Source organism: Rutidosis leptorrhynchoides, chromosome 3 (genome assembly GCF_046630445.1).
Source record: "Rutidosis leptorrhynchoides isolate AG116_Rl617_1_P2 chromosome 3, CSIRO_AGI_Rlap_v1, whole genome shotgun sequence".
NCBI lineage: Eukaryota > Viridiplantae > Streptophyta > Magnoliopsida > Asterales > Asteraceae > Rutidosis > Rutidosis leptorrhynchoides.
Window position 1 is genome coordinate 205,954,673 of NC_092335.1, and position 15,772 is coordinate 205,970,444.

Genomic DNA, 15,772 nt, shown 5'->3' on the forward strand with positions numbered 1-15,772 from the left:
GGCGAGAAACTAAAATCTGCACTGGATGCACTTAACCGTGTGATTAAACATCACGTCAATTCTTCATTGATGCCTCTTGAGAATACTCGAAATTTTTTGACCTTGAGCATTAAGCAAACATTTCTTGCTTCCAATGATTGTCAGAATGTTGTGGCGATTCACGATGCTGCGAATAGGCTCGATCAATCTGTACACACTACTGGAGAAGGAGGTGAGAAACTAAACTCTGTACCGGATGTACTTAACGGTGTGATTAAAACTCGCGTCAATTCTCCATCGATGCCTCTTGAGAATGCTCAGAATCTTTTGATATCTGCAATGAAAAAAGTAGTGGACGCATCTCACAACACTCTTCAACAAACCGTTGATGACAGTGAAAAGGCCGTAAAATTGTTAATGAAAGCTGTTGAATCCTTAATTGGTTTTGTTAGGGGGACGCTTTTGCCGCTGCTATGCAAAATGTAGGTGTTGTCATGCGTGTGGCTCAAGCTAGTGGAGTGTGAGGAGTGTTTTTTTTTTTCTTTTTCTTTATGGTGGTAACCTTGGAGGCTGTGGCTATCAACACATTCGTTGCAAATAACAAGACGTTTACCTTGTTAGTCACTCTGGGCTTCCACGGCAATTCCTCTATATGCTGTTACCGAGCGATATGCAACTCACAGCAGCTGCATGAGAATGTCGAGAGACTTGGCAATGTTGACGCTAAGGAAGTTATCAATCCATTTGTTGATAAAAAAGCCACCAGGTACCGAGGAAGTTACCGGTACAGTTTTATCGGAAAAGATAATGATATTAATTCTTTAACTTATGAATTTTGAAGTTATGAAGGTCCATGCACATAAATATCATGACATGTACCTAATCAATCAAACCGCGATGATAACTTTGTTAACGTCGATTAGATCTTTGACACTTGCACAAACCAGGAAACCAACTAGACGATTAGGAAGGCTAATAGTGCTCAACTAATTTTGATAGAAACATAACACTTCAAAATAGTTTTCGTAAAATAATATATCTTTGACTAATATGCAGCTGTCATAAATAGTTGAGTATTTTTAGTCTTTCGAATGATCTAGTTAGTTTCTTAGTTTGTGTAATTGTTAAAGATCTTATCTACATGAACTAGGTTGTCATCTCAGTTTGATTGATTAGGGTAATGTCACGATGTTTATGTGTATTGATTATCATAGCTCTAAATTCATAAGTAAAAGAATTTATACCATTAACTTTTTCAATGAAGCCAATTTGGTATTTAGGGAGTGCTCGCACGTGTGCATGCTGCATCAACAACGTGATTGGAAATTTAATTGGCCTTAACCTTGCCGAGTCTCTCGACGTGTTCTTTGCAGCTGCTATGAGTGGCGTATCGTGCCAGGCAGCAACATTTAGAGCTTCCGTCGTGGCAATCAAGAGGGACTAGCAATGTAGACACCTTGTCTTTTGCAACAAATATCTTCATAGCTACGGACACCAATGTTACCACCATATATAAAGGGAAACTCCTCACACGCTCACCACCTTGAACCTCCTGCATCACACTACCTAGGGTTTGTATAACTGCAGAATTGTCTCCCGTCAACTAGCAAAACTTATTAAGGAATCATCCGCTTAAATTGACAATTCTACTGACTTTTCACTATCATCAACGGTTTGTTGAAAAGTGTCTTGACATGCATTTTTCATTGCATATATCAAAAGATTACTAGCATTATCAAGAGGCATCAATGGAGAATTGATATGAGTATTAATCTAAGTATAGTCGGTACAATTTATAGTTTCTCACCTCTTTCGTCTAGATTAGCATGTATAGAGTGACCGAGCTTATCTGCGGCGTAATGAAGCTACCATTAGAAACAAGAAATGCCTCCTCATGGGCTATCTCATGCAGCCTACCAGATATGTCTTCCAACTTTAAGGCACAACCAACCACCACAACAGCAGTCGCTACAGCGATACCATCAATCCTTTTCTCACGGGATTTCATCTCAACAAAATGCTATTTTCTCTCATTTCTCGCAAATTCTCAAGATGAGTGACCAGGATATCTGAAATTAGATCTTATATGAATTGCTGGAATATATTTCCTGATTTATTTTCACATGTTTTATTGTGTGAAATGTTTCCTTGATGCTGTATATGTTTATTATAAAAAAACTTTGTGCACACTGTCAGAAAAATTTATCACTTAGCTTCTAATTAGTTGCTTCATTTCTGTATAATAGATTTTGGAAAGAGTAGAATCGACTATATGAAACCTCAATTTTGTGCTTATTTCATTATTTATCTGGTTTTATGGAGCCTAAAACCATGATATATTGCAATATGTGACATTCGTTGCTTTTTTTATTCTTATTTTGTCCGTGATATTTTCAGTCAATGATAAAATAGGAGATGGAGTATTTTTCTTATTTTTTTTTTTTATCAAAATGCACAACATAAGTGACATTGAAGCCTTGCAAAATATGTATATCGATCTTTCATTTTATTGTAGATCATTCTTAAGATAACTATAGCTATTACAATTTATATGATTGTAAACACAACAACCGAGGTGATTAGAGCTAGAAGTGAATTGTAGAGTAATTTAATTTTTTCTGAGTCATACAAGAATATATTGATGTATATGGTTGTAGTATTTGTGCCTGTCCTCATTGAATGCTCTCTAAAGAACACTATGTTGAAATAACATTGTACATAATCTTTTATAAGCCATACAAAAACAGATCGATGTATATGGTTGTATTATTTGTGCCTGTCCTACAGATGGTTAATAAACTCTACTTTCTCCAACTGGAACTCTTGGAACTCTTTACAGATGGTTGTTTCTCAAGAAAGAGATATTTATGTTAAACGGTTTTCGCACCAATCAATCACACACGAGAAGAAAGCCAAATCCAAATATCACTATTTTCTCAAGGTTTAATCCGTAAATGGGGGTCTGGTATTTCAGAACACAAAAGTAAGTTGTGTATGAAATGTAAAATCTTGCTTATTGGTCAGAATCATGCTTTTTGGTCTACGGTTTTGTTTATGTTTTGTAATTGTAATGCGTGTGCAGGTCAGATGAGTGAAGAACTTGAGCACAGGATAGGAACAATAGAAGGCTCCCTAAGCAAATTTGGGATGATACATTGATACTGGAATCTCTTCAGACAGATTTAATGCAAGTCAATAAAGGAAGAAAGGAATTAACAATGGATAGTAAGTACCTTAATCTTGTATGAAGTAACAGGCGTTTTGTAAATTTGTACTAGTAAATAGTTTAAAACCATATGGTTCTTGAATGCTTACTTGAATCTCTTTGAACATATACTGTTAAAACCATACTCACCACATATAAAAGTCTAATTGAACCTCTGTCTTTGCCCTTTTGATGTGTTTTAGACTTGCATGAACCATAGATAAATAGTGAATGCGTAAAGGAGGAACACATTGTTATTAAATAAAATCTTCAATTCGTAATTTGGCTATGTGGAAATTTGAGGCGGTTATGTATGGCACACTGACATCCCTCTCCCTATTTTGTTGATATTTAGTGGAAAGCATACGCCAGAAGTTGATTGCACAAGACAACTCCTTGCAGATATTTGTTAGATTACTTATATTCTCCCCTTGATTTTGTTCTTTTCGATTTCTTAATTCATAGAAACTTCTATCTGTATTTCTTAACTCAAGTATTTTATTATAACCACACCAAGAGGCAAGAAGAGATTTCTATCATGCTCTCTGGTTTACAAGAACAAATTGGAGTATTCATATTAATGATTTGTGCAAGTCCTTCACTAATGAAATGCGGGTTTGCAAAAAATCTTATTTGCATTTTTCATGTATTTCAGATGGGCGATAGATTATTATACTTTATTAATCAACTACTTACAGGCACTGGGATGCAAGCTTAAAGCATTGGACCATAAGAACCCACCACCCCCTGTTCTTCAACTGCAGGCTGTCACGAATGGTGTCAATCCTCAGGGAATGTTTCCACGAAAGAAGTATGTTGGTGTCTTTATTTCTTGGTTTTCTAAGCTCTCATTTTATGTGTTAAATAGAAAAGTAAAAAATGAAATTTTATAAATACAATGTTAAAACATTGGAGTTTTATCTATACTTTTGACAAGCGACTACCTTCTTTTGATCATATAACCCGTTTTATTCATCATATCATCTATTTCCTGCTGCTACTAACATTGTTTAATTAACAATCAACATAACAATGCTCCACTACTAGTAAAAACACCTAAAATGTTTCTCAATGATGACAAAGTAAAGAGATTTGTTGTTAATTAAATTCAACATATCAGTTTGTTGTACAGTTGTACCTACGAGCTAAAGACTATGCAGTAGAAGTGGAAAATTGGTAGGTCTGACAGGTCAAATACAGTTTTTTACAAGGAACATAAATATGGCATTGTATCTCAGAGTGAACTGTTTGGTATTTACTGTTTTCAGAACTTCCGTCATTCAGTAATAATGCGATCCAGTTAGTCAGATACAGTTTCATGCTTATTTAAATTTTATTTTGTCTAAATATAGTTCTCACTAGGCATGATAAGTTGCACATTTACATGAAATTAAACGGTTTGCATGAGAGCATCCTATTAAAAAGATGGAATAAATAATATATGTATCTCCTTACATATACATATACACATACATCCATATATTAATTTATAACATATTGAACACAGGTTAATCAATGAAATGTGGTTTATATGATGTAGGAAATAGAACTGAATAAATTGAATCTGATGAAGATGTCAATGGAGGTTTCACGTTCTTTTGGGAGAAAAACGAAACAGGTCAGTACACATTCTTTTCCAAATATTACTTTAAGTATGACTTTTGTGTATCAACTGGTTGACGTTTCCATCTGCATACAGGGAAAAAATATTATATGATTTCTACATTAAAAAATAACACCACTGAAATGTAATGGTATTAGAGTAGCAACAAAATGTTAGAGTATGGAGACATTTATACAAAACGAGGAAAAAAAAAAATGTTTCAACACTTTATTCTTGGAGAAAATCCTTGGTACGAAGAATCCTGCCGATATGTTTACTAAGGTGGTTACAACGGAGAAATTGAGGTTTTGCATTACCTCAATTGGTCTTCTCATGAATTGATGAGAGAAGACCCCAACTAGAGATGTGAATGGTGTTACAAGTTTAACAAGTAGTATTGAAGACCTTTTATCGAAAGTCTACTCATCCGAAGTATGTGTTGAGCGTGCGTGTCCCAAATGGTATTTGGCGGTAATCGAAGGTGGTTTAATGTTCTTGGTTAATTCATTGATATGATTGGAGTTTTGTTCAAAGTCTCCAAGTGGGAGATTTGTTAGAGTATGGAGACATTTATACAAAACGAGAAAGAAAAAAAATGTTTCAACACTTGCACGGATTTTGCAGATTTGGTAAACGTGAAACAGAGAAAAACAGATCAAAAACAGAGCAAGTTGATTGTGCGCGGTGATGGTGCGCGGCGCGCTCCCTGCGCGCACTAGAGAAGTTTTGATCAGAAGGCTTGCTCGAAGTTTGGGAGTGTGCACGGCGCGCACGTTTAAGTGTGCACGGCTCGCACGATGTCTGGCAGCAAGTGGGCAACTTGCACACATGGGATCCGATCTTGATTGATTCTCCTTTCACTTTAGGTGCTTAGTGGGTTGCTTTACACCACTAATTGTGGCTGTGATCATGTCATTAGTGGGTGTAAAGCATGGCTAGTTGGTTTATCTTTCATGATTACTAGCACACTTGAAGATCAAGTTGTAGTTTGGTTGGTTTCTTGTTTGCTCTATATATAGAGCTCATTCATAGTCATTGTAACACACCACTCTCAAGTATTCAGTAATATAACAATCTCTAGTTGGTCCGTGGACTAAAGCAATCACAACGATTGCATATAACCACGTTATATCTTGTGTCGTTCTTACATTTTCGCATTTATTATCTTTCGTTCATTAAGTAGGTTGAGTGATCTTGATAGTATCACTACTCGGCTAGTAATCTTGTAGAATTACTAGCGTTGTTTGGGTCCTAACATCCTAACACAAAAGAAAAGGTTTTGCCAATTGTGAATCTGAATATCAGCAGTTTGAATTGCCAACGTAAAATCTGGAATCTTTTTTTTTTGTGACTTTGTGAGTCAAGAGCATGAAATACAGAACATTAAGATAGATTTGGTTTGTTACCGGTAGTGTTTAATGTTCATACCCTGTGTTCTGTTGAAATTGGTTTTCTGGTGTGATATAGGCAGTGTTGTAAAAGACGGTCGAAACGGGCGCCGAAACGGACACCGCAACGGATTTGCCTTACTATTGTTGCAACGGGCCTTGAAACGGCAAAAAAGACGGTCAACGCTTAAAAAACGGTCAACAACGCTAAAAAAAGGTCAAACAAGGAAAAAAAGGTCAAAGACGGAAAAAACGGAAAAAAACGGTTAAAGACGGAAAAAAAACGGTCAACTTTATATTTATATATATATAAATATATATATTTTTATATTATATATATAAGTCAACGTTAGTCAACATCCGCTTCGACCCCGTTTCGACCCCCTTTTTTCCGTTGCGACGTTTTGAGGTCGCTAACGTTTCGGCCCCGTCTCACGTCTTTTTCAACCATGGATATAAGGAAGTATTTGATTGAGAAAGCAGATGAAGAAACTGAACGTATTCTAAGGATAGCAAGGAGACGAAAAAGAAAACACTGCCATACTATAACTATAAACTGACGTTACGTTGGTGAGCCCGTACTTTCTGTTATTATACTCAATTACCATGTCAACTAGAACAAGTTTAGTTTGCCTTATAACATACGACGAATCATATTCTGTCATAACTCTGTCCCCATATTAGTTTCCACCTTTGATACCTAAGTTTTTTCCCTTACAATTGATAATTGATTATTGTGTTAACCTATGCAATGGTTACCAAAAGCTGCTGCACCTCAAAAATGTGAAGATTTTGGCTTTGAACTGTTGTAATTTGTAGTTGCATAATAGTGGAATCTACAGCTCTAGTTTTTTGAAGGAGCAAAGCTTGTATTGAGTTCAGTTTCTAACTCCCTTATTTCGGTGCCGGCTTAGCTTACAACCGGATCTACACCAACAAAAAATATATCTACTTTAAATAGAAGTCAAAGTTACCAATCCCATTGGTACCATTAACATTTTTTATCGTTATAAACTAATACATGGCACAACCGAACAAAGGATAGCGATATTGAACGAAGACATTATGCCACAAATACAAATTCTTTCGTTCCTTTGACTTTCGAACAGGAATAAGGCTGTGATTGGTGACTTTGAACGTTGGAAGATCACCCGCGAAGTTTGGTGAATTAAATTGAGTTGGCGATGTTGGTGTAGGTGAATTAAATTTTGGGTCTGTAAGGATCAACAAAGCTTGTAATTTTCTGAGTCTGTAATTTTCGAATTGTAACTTTTGTATTGCACATGTTCCTTGCGTGCAAAAGTTTTAATAAAATTAAAATACTGAAATGAAATTAGATTTCTTATAATCTACCTTTTGAGACTGCCTAACCAATTCTTGAGATGATAATGAGGAAAGCCCAAATGTGAAAGAAGATTAAGAAAGAGACCGATAGGTTCAGTTCAAATTTGGGCGGTGCTGTTACAGTAAGAAACGTGCAAGAAACGTGCAGAGTAAATTCCAGATTTTCAAGAAAATTGAGAGTTTCAGGAAGGAGCGCGTGATTTTTGGGGAGAAGCAAGAGGCGTGCAAGATACAGAGTTTGTTAACTCCGTATTTTCTTTCCAAGCATGTTGGCTGTTCAAAGTATTTACGGAGTAATAATAATTAAAATTAAATTAATTAATTAAAATGAATGTTGGCTGTTCAAAGTATTTCCAAGCATGTTGGCTGTTCAAAGTATTTTCTTTCCAAGCATGTCCCCTTATATTTTTTAAGCTAAGGTTCTAATTACAAAGTGATGTCATGCAGTTAGAGTTAGGGGTGTGCATGATATCCGAATCCGAAACCGCAATCCGAATTATCCGAAAACCCAATCTGAAAATATCCGAAAATTCGGATATCCGGATTTTTGGATTCGGATATCGGATCGAATTTTACAATTTTTCGGATATTCGGATAATCCGATATCCGAAATAAAATACACTTATTATTAGTATATTTATATTTATACTTATAGATTAGTAGTCCAATGAGTTATGACTTATGGGCCATATAGCTTTCAAAGGTAAACTAACCTTTTAACTTTTAAGAGTAAAAAGATCAAAGATATAGCATATAAAAACAATCAATCTTTAAAAAAAATAATACTCGTTTTTGCTTAAACTGACTTGCATTCATATTTGAATACACCTTTTTTTAAACTGATTTGCATTCATATTTGGATACGCTTTTTGTTTGGTTCATCCTCAAAAGATGGATGTGTATCATTTTTATTGTAATGATTATGACATACTAATTATAACTTGATTCACGTTCTAGAACTATATTATATTTACATTAATGAAAAAATATGAAGTTATTATATGATATAGAATAAATCCATATATCAGTAATATATCACAATACATCCAAAGTCATAAGAAATATAGCAGCATAGGTTAAGCATATAACTAGTATGAATATCTCTATATAAACAGCTAACCAGATAATTGTTATGTATGTGTTACGATGATGTGTTAATCGTATTTTGAACTTTGTTATGTTTGTTACAATGAAATGATGTGGTAATTGTGTTTTGAACTTTTGTAACACGAAATTCAAAATGTTGAACTTACATGTATGTGACTTGTAATATGAGTTTTGTCATTTGTATTTTTTGTATTTATTAGATACAGTTCGGATATTCGGATAATCCGGTATCCGAATCCGAAATTTCGGATTCGAATTTCGGATGGCCGAATTCACTATCAGAATTTCGGATATCCGAAATTCGGATATTCGAAATTTCGGATATCCGATATTGCCCACCACTAGTTAGAGTTTGATAAAACTAGTAAAGAATAGCCCGCGTGTTGTTGCGGGATATAATTTTGCTCGATAATCAAACATTATTTCAGTAGTAAATATGATAGCACATTGCGATGCAACAATGCATGATTCAGCTATATATACTAAACAATTATTATATATTCCATTCGTCCCAATTTAATAGTATGTTTTTTCTTTTTTCTTTTATTTTTTTCCTTTTTAGATGCACTCCACTTCCATATCAAAATTGGTACTCCGTTTATCCCAATTAATTGTTCACTGTTATAATTCAATAGGCTTATAACTACCTTTAATGGTTATAAGAACAAAGAGAGAAAAAGAGAGAAGAAGGAGAGAAGAAATATTGATATTGATATTTCAAGAGAAAATTGTGCACCTTAAATGGCTACCATACATGTCTATTTATAGTATAAAATATTACTATGCAAGAAATATAATAATAATAAAATTAACATCCAATCTAGATATTTTATAACACTCCCCCTTGGATGACAATTTTATTAGAGAATAACTAGTACTGCCTCATTAAAAACCTTGCTAAAGAAAACCCATTGGGATAAAACTTTAGCTAAGGGAAAAAGAGTGCAGCATAGAGTTGACTCCCCCTCAAGTAGGCAACGCCTGAGTTGTTACATCTTCTGAACATGCCTCATGCCAATATTATGAACGTGTGTTCTGAAAATAGCAGTTGGCAGTGCTTTGGTATAAAGATCAGCAGAGTTGTTGATTGAACGTATCTCATTTTAATCTGGTTGTCTTTTACGAGATCTTGAGTATATGAGAAGAATCTGAGGTTTTCATCTGAAACTGTATCATCTAAATCTTTTATGTAGAAGTTTAGCCCCTGTGATTTGTCTACAATCTCCTTCATGGTTTGCTCAAACCCTTGTTTCAATTCATATTCCCTTGTAGTCTTTTCTGAGCCTTACCAACATACCATTCTTTTCCATCAAACTTATGACCGTTAAGACCGTTTATAGCTTTAGCGCCTCGTCAGCATTTATGTTTTGTTCTGTCATTTTTGATACTCTTCTTTCATTTGTATTATGTAAGCTGTATTATCTTCATAGATAGTTGTTACGCTTTTATAGCGTTCTAGTCCACAAGAATCAATAATGATTTGTATCATTGATCTTAACTAAAATCATTCCCGAGTAGCTTCATGTAATGCAATCACTTCGGCATGATTTGATGATGTTGCAACAAGTGTTTGTTTTGAGAACGTCATGATATTGCGGTGCCTCCATTTAGGAATACATATCCAGTTTGAGATTTAGCTTTATGTAGATCTGATAAATAATCTGCATCTGTATAACCAAACAAATCTTGTTTCGAGTTGTTAGAATAAAATAATTATAAATCAGTAGTTCCCCGAAGGTATCAAACTATTTGTTTGATCCCATTCCAATGTCTTTTGGTAGGGGCTGAGCTAAACCTTGTCAACAAATTAACTGCAAAAGAAATGTCAGATCTTGTATAATCTATAAGATACATAAGAACCTCAATTGCACTAAAATATAGAACTTCCGATCTGTTTAAAATTTTCATGATCTTCGCAGGGATGAAATAGATCAGTGTCAATATTGAGTGATCTAACAACAATGAGTTTGTCTTTAAAAAAAAATGTTTTAAAATCTTTTCGGTATAAGTTGTTTGATGTACAAGTAAACCATTAGGCATATGCTCAATTTGCTATCCAAGGTAATACTTGGTTTTTTCAAGATCTTTCATTTCAAAATAATTCTTTAGAAGTTGAATGATTCCATAGATCTCTTTATTTGTTCATATGATGTTAAGAACATTGACATAAACAACTACGATCTCATATCCGAACATTGTTTTTATAAAACATATGTGCAAAATAAGTTTATATTTATACCCTTTTTTTTATCAAGTAGTCATTTAATCGGTTATACCACATACGTCCCGTTTGTATAAACCCACTTAGAAATCTTTGTGATTTAATGGAATATATTCCCTTGGGTTTTACATTAGATGCTTATGATACCTTAACCCTTTAGGTATATTCATATATATCACTATTAAGTGATCCATACAGATAAGTAAGTAGTAACAACATGTATGAGATGCATTTAAATAACTACCAAGTTGATTAAGTATCTAATAAGTAATTGTATCCATTACAGGAGGATAATTTTTCCTCCTAATTCATTTCTGGTCTTTGTGGGAAATATTGAGTTACAAGTCTAGTTTTGCCTTGTAACTTCATTTGCACATTTCTTTTCGGATAAAAATTCATTTGTATCCCATACGTTTCACATCTTTAAAAGTGATAACGATTGATCCGAAAACTTTTCTTTTATCGAGCGATTCTAATTCAGCTCTTATTGCTCCTTTCCATTGAGCTCAATCATGTCCATTTTGTATATTCAATGACAGATTTTCGTTCCAGATCATCATCTTTATTCATGATGTCATTGTAACATTATATGAAAATATCTCATCAAGATTTTTCATTTTATTTCGGTTCCATAATATTGCATAATTTATCGCAATTTATGTATTTACATTTATCAATATCCTCTGCAGAAGGAATATTGATTTGTGGTTCTTCTTGAACACTTTCTTTTACCTCATTATCAGCTGATTTTCTTTTTCGAGGATTTTTATCTTCGGAACCAATTGATCTTCCACGTTTGATGCGTGGTAAAGACTCAACAGTGACATTATTGCCAGCTTTTGGAATTTCAGTTCGAGCTGGAGCATTTATCGCTGGTATATATGATTTAGTCACTTTTTTTTATATCTGTAAATGCATAAAGTAATTAATTTGCAAGTTCTTGCATATGCATTATTTTTGAACTTTCGTTTCACATTCTTTTGTGCGAGTTCAATATACCTTAATTGATGTTCACATCATGAAGCATCATTTTATTTATTTATTTTGTTTACTTCACCCCCTAATCTAGGGAACAATGTTTTATTAAAATGACAATCAGCAAAACGTGCTGTAAAAACATCACCCATCATGGGTTCAGTATATCTTATGATTGAAGATGTTTTATATCCAAAATATATTACCATCTTTCTTTGAAAAACCATTTTATTGTGTTGTGGTGATACAATTGGAACATACACTGCACAACCAATGTTCTAAGGTGAAAATATTTGGCTCTTGGCCAAAATCAAGTAGTAAGTGAAAATATTTATGACTTCCACATGGTATAATGCGAATTAATGTCGCAGCATGTAAATTTACATGTTCACATATAAATATCGAGAGTTTTGTACTCATTATCAATTGTCTAGTTATTAGCTGCAAGCGTTTATCTATTGATTCAGCTAAACCAATTTTGTGTATGCACATGAGCAACTGGATGTTCAACAACAATCCCTATAGATATATAATGATCATTAAATGCTTGAGATGTTAACTCACCAGCATTATCAAGTCTCATCCTTTTAATGGTGTAATCAGAATAATGTGTTCTCAATTTAATAATTTGTGTAAGAAACTTTGCAAATGCCATATTACGGCTTGATAACATACAAATATGAGACCATCCGCTAGATGCGTCTATTAGAACCATGAAATATTAAAATGGTTCACATGATGGATGAATTGGTTCATATATCTTACCTTGAATTCTTTCAAGAAACATTTGTGATTCTTTTTCACAATATACTTTTCATTAATCACCATATGTGCTTTCCATTAATCACCATATGTGTTTTTTTTTTATAAATCACCATATGTGTTTTTTTTTTATCATATATCCTTTTCACCATATACGCTTTTAATCATATGCGCTGTGTTTTTCACCATATGCGCTTTTAATCATATGCAATTTTCATCATATGCGTTGTGCTTTTCATCATATTCGCTTTTTATCATATGCGCTTATCATATGCGATCCGCTTTTTATCATATGCGCTTTTTTATGTGAATAGTAAATTAATTAATTTCGTTTTACTATTCATATGAATTAATTTAGATTTACTATTTTGTTAATTGAGTAATATATATATATACATCATATACTTGTGACTCCGAAGGCTCAAATGAATTTGACCATATAGTTATACGTTGTACCTTGCACATTAATTTTCAGTAGAAGCTTTAGATGCATATTATTTTCAGTAGAAGCTTTAGATGCACTTTTTTTTTTTAATCACCAAATACCACAAACACTTTGTTTGCGTTTGTTCATAGTCATCAATGAAAACCATTTTCTTTAATTTTATTTTATACAATAAAATTAACGCATCATTATTCTTTTCAAAAACAATAATCTATTGTTATTGTTCACTTGTGCCATGTTTAACAACAAAAGTCAACAACCTCTGTCTTGTATGTTGTGGCAACCAAAAACAACCTTTGCTTTTGTTACCGAGAATCCAAGACCAAAAAAAACAATTAATTTTTAATTAATCTTTTATCAAAACCATAAATGATTTTATTGATCTACGTTGATATGGCCATAAAGAATTGACGGCTGACCTACTTTTGTAAGTGTATTTCGGCTATCATCCCGAAAACGCACAACGACCTTTTTTTTTTTATGAACTATTTGTTTCATATCTAGCTTAGGCAATTATTGTGAACATTTGGTCCCTATAAGAGCATTTATTTTTTAGACTTTTAGTTGATTTGTACTTGTCACAATTAGGGATAGCACCCGCGGGTCGTGGATGCGGATCCATTGGATCCATCACCCGTACTCGCGGATTTTTTTTAAGAGACATCCAATTGAACCCTTGTTCGTTGAAACAATTTGACTATATTTTTACTCCCCATTATTAAACGGGCCATTTTGATGCACACTCTTAAAAAAAATAATTTGTTTTTTAAGTTTTATTATTCAACCTCCTTTTTTCAACGGTCACGTTTTTAACAAAACATTTGACAAGTTTGGAAAAAAGTTTTTTATTGATTATCATCAAAAGTTTTCTATTGTCACTCTACTAGATGGAATTATGGCATACAACCAAAATTGCAACCCAACACTACATAAGAACAAAAAGGTTGTTTTTAATTAACATATGTATATGTGTTAAACTCGGAATAATAATAACTTATTTTAGAAAATTAACATAAGACATGTTGAAACATTTTTGTCACATTTAGCTCATCAAGTCTAATACTTATCATTGATAGATTTTATCACGTCTAGGAGATGTTTACTTTTTTCTTGTATTAAGTCCTACTTTCATTTACCTTTGTTTGGAAAAAAGTTTTTTTTTACTTTGCTTTCCCCCTTTCTGTAAAACTCATTTAAACACTTTCTTTGTTTTTTTTTTTTTAAAAAAAACTTCCTTTTTTTTACGTTACCCGTAAATTATAAATATATAAAAAAAAACTTTTTGTTTAAATTTTTTTTTCTAGTTTTTAAAAGGCCACTTGACCAATTTTTTAATTCTTTCACAACACCTGATATCGTGATCGTGACCTTTCACCAAAGCAAGAGATATTCTTGATAAACTAAACACGGACTCGTGTTTGAAATTGTCGGCCACAAAAAAATTCATTTGATAAAAGTATATATATTTTTTTTAGTTATAGAAGGAGACCACTTCGTTTTCAATACTTCATTTTTGACAAAAAACTATTCCATTTTACCATCCTTTTTTTTTTACTTTAACTTTTAAGATATACTTTTAATAAAAATACAAACTACTTTTTCTTATTTTAACTTTTAAGATTTACTTTTAATAAAAATACAAACTACTTTTTATATTTTAACTTTTAAGATTTACTTTTAATAAAAGTACAAACTACTTTTTCTTATTTTAACTTTTAAGATTTACTTTTAATAAAAATACAAACTATTTTTTTATTTTAACTTTTAAAATTATAAATTTAAGAATAAACATTAGTATGCATGAAATAAATAATGATTAATTACATAAGTAATCATAAATGTTAGATAACATATAAAGACCCCGTCGTATTCGTATTGATCGGAATTAATCTCGACCCATGGTACCGTGTTGTCAAATGACGTGTTGCGTACATAAAGTACCGTGTTGTCAAATGACGTGTTGCGTACAATCATGAGGTCTTATTAACATAAATATAAATATTAGTGAAGTTAATAAGAGTTAGATTACAGAAAATATAATTCAGGTGGTATAACCGACCATATATAACTTAAATAACATAAATATAAATGTTAGTGAAGTTAGTAAAAGTTAGATTACAGAAATATAATTCAGGTGGTATAACCGACCATATATAACTTAAATAACATAAATATAAATGTTAGTGAAGTTAGTAAAAGTTAGATTACAGAAATATAATTCAGGTGGTATAACCGACCATATATAACTTAAATAACATAAATATAAATGTTAGTGAAGTTAGTAAAAGTTAGATTACAGAAATACAATTCAGGTGGTATAACCGACCATATATAACTTAAATAACATAAATATAAATGTTAGTAGTCCAAAATTTGATATATTCGAGTCTGAAAATTATTAATAATTTCATACCTTGATTAGTGATTCGTGATCGTTTGAGATATCTTTTAATTACACTAAGCTTTTCGTGCTGATAACGTGTTATAATTCAGTAGGCTTATAACTACCTTTAATGGTTATAAGAACAAAGAGAGAAAAAGAGAGAAGAAGGAGAGAAGAAATATTGATATTGATATTTCAAGAGAAAATGGTGCACCTTAAATGGCTACCATACATGTCTATTTATAGTATAAAATATTACTATGCAAGAAATATAATAATAATAAAATTAACATCCAATCTAGATATTTTATAACATTCACATAATTATCACAATGTCATTCTTTTCAACTTCATAGTTTA

The 15,772-nt window shown here is 32.5% G+C and overlaps 1 pseudogene; it reads left to right on the forward strand.

Annotated features, from left to right (window-relative positions):
• Positions 1-1,863: 1,863 nt before the first annotated feature.
• LOC139900777 (uncharacterized) lies at positions 1,864-4,901 on the forward strand (annotated as a pseudogene).
• The last annotated feature ends 10,871 nt before the right edge of the window (positions 4,902-15,772 follow it).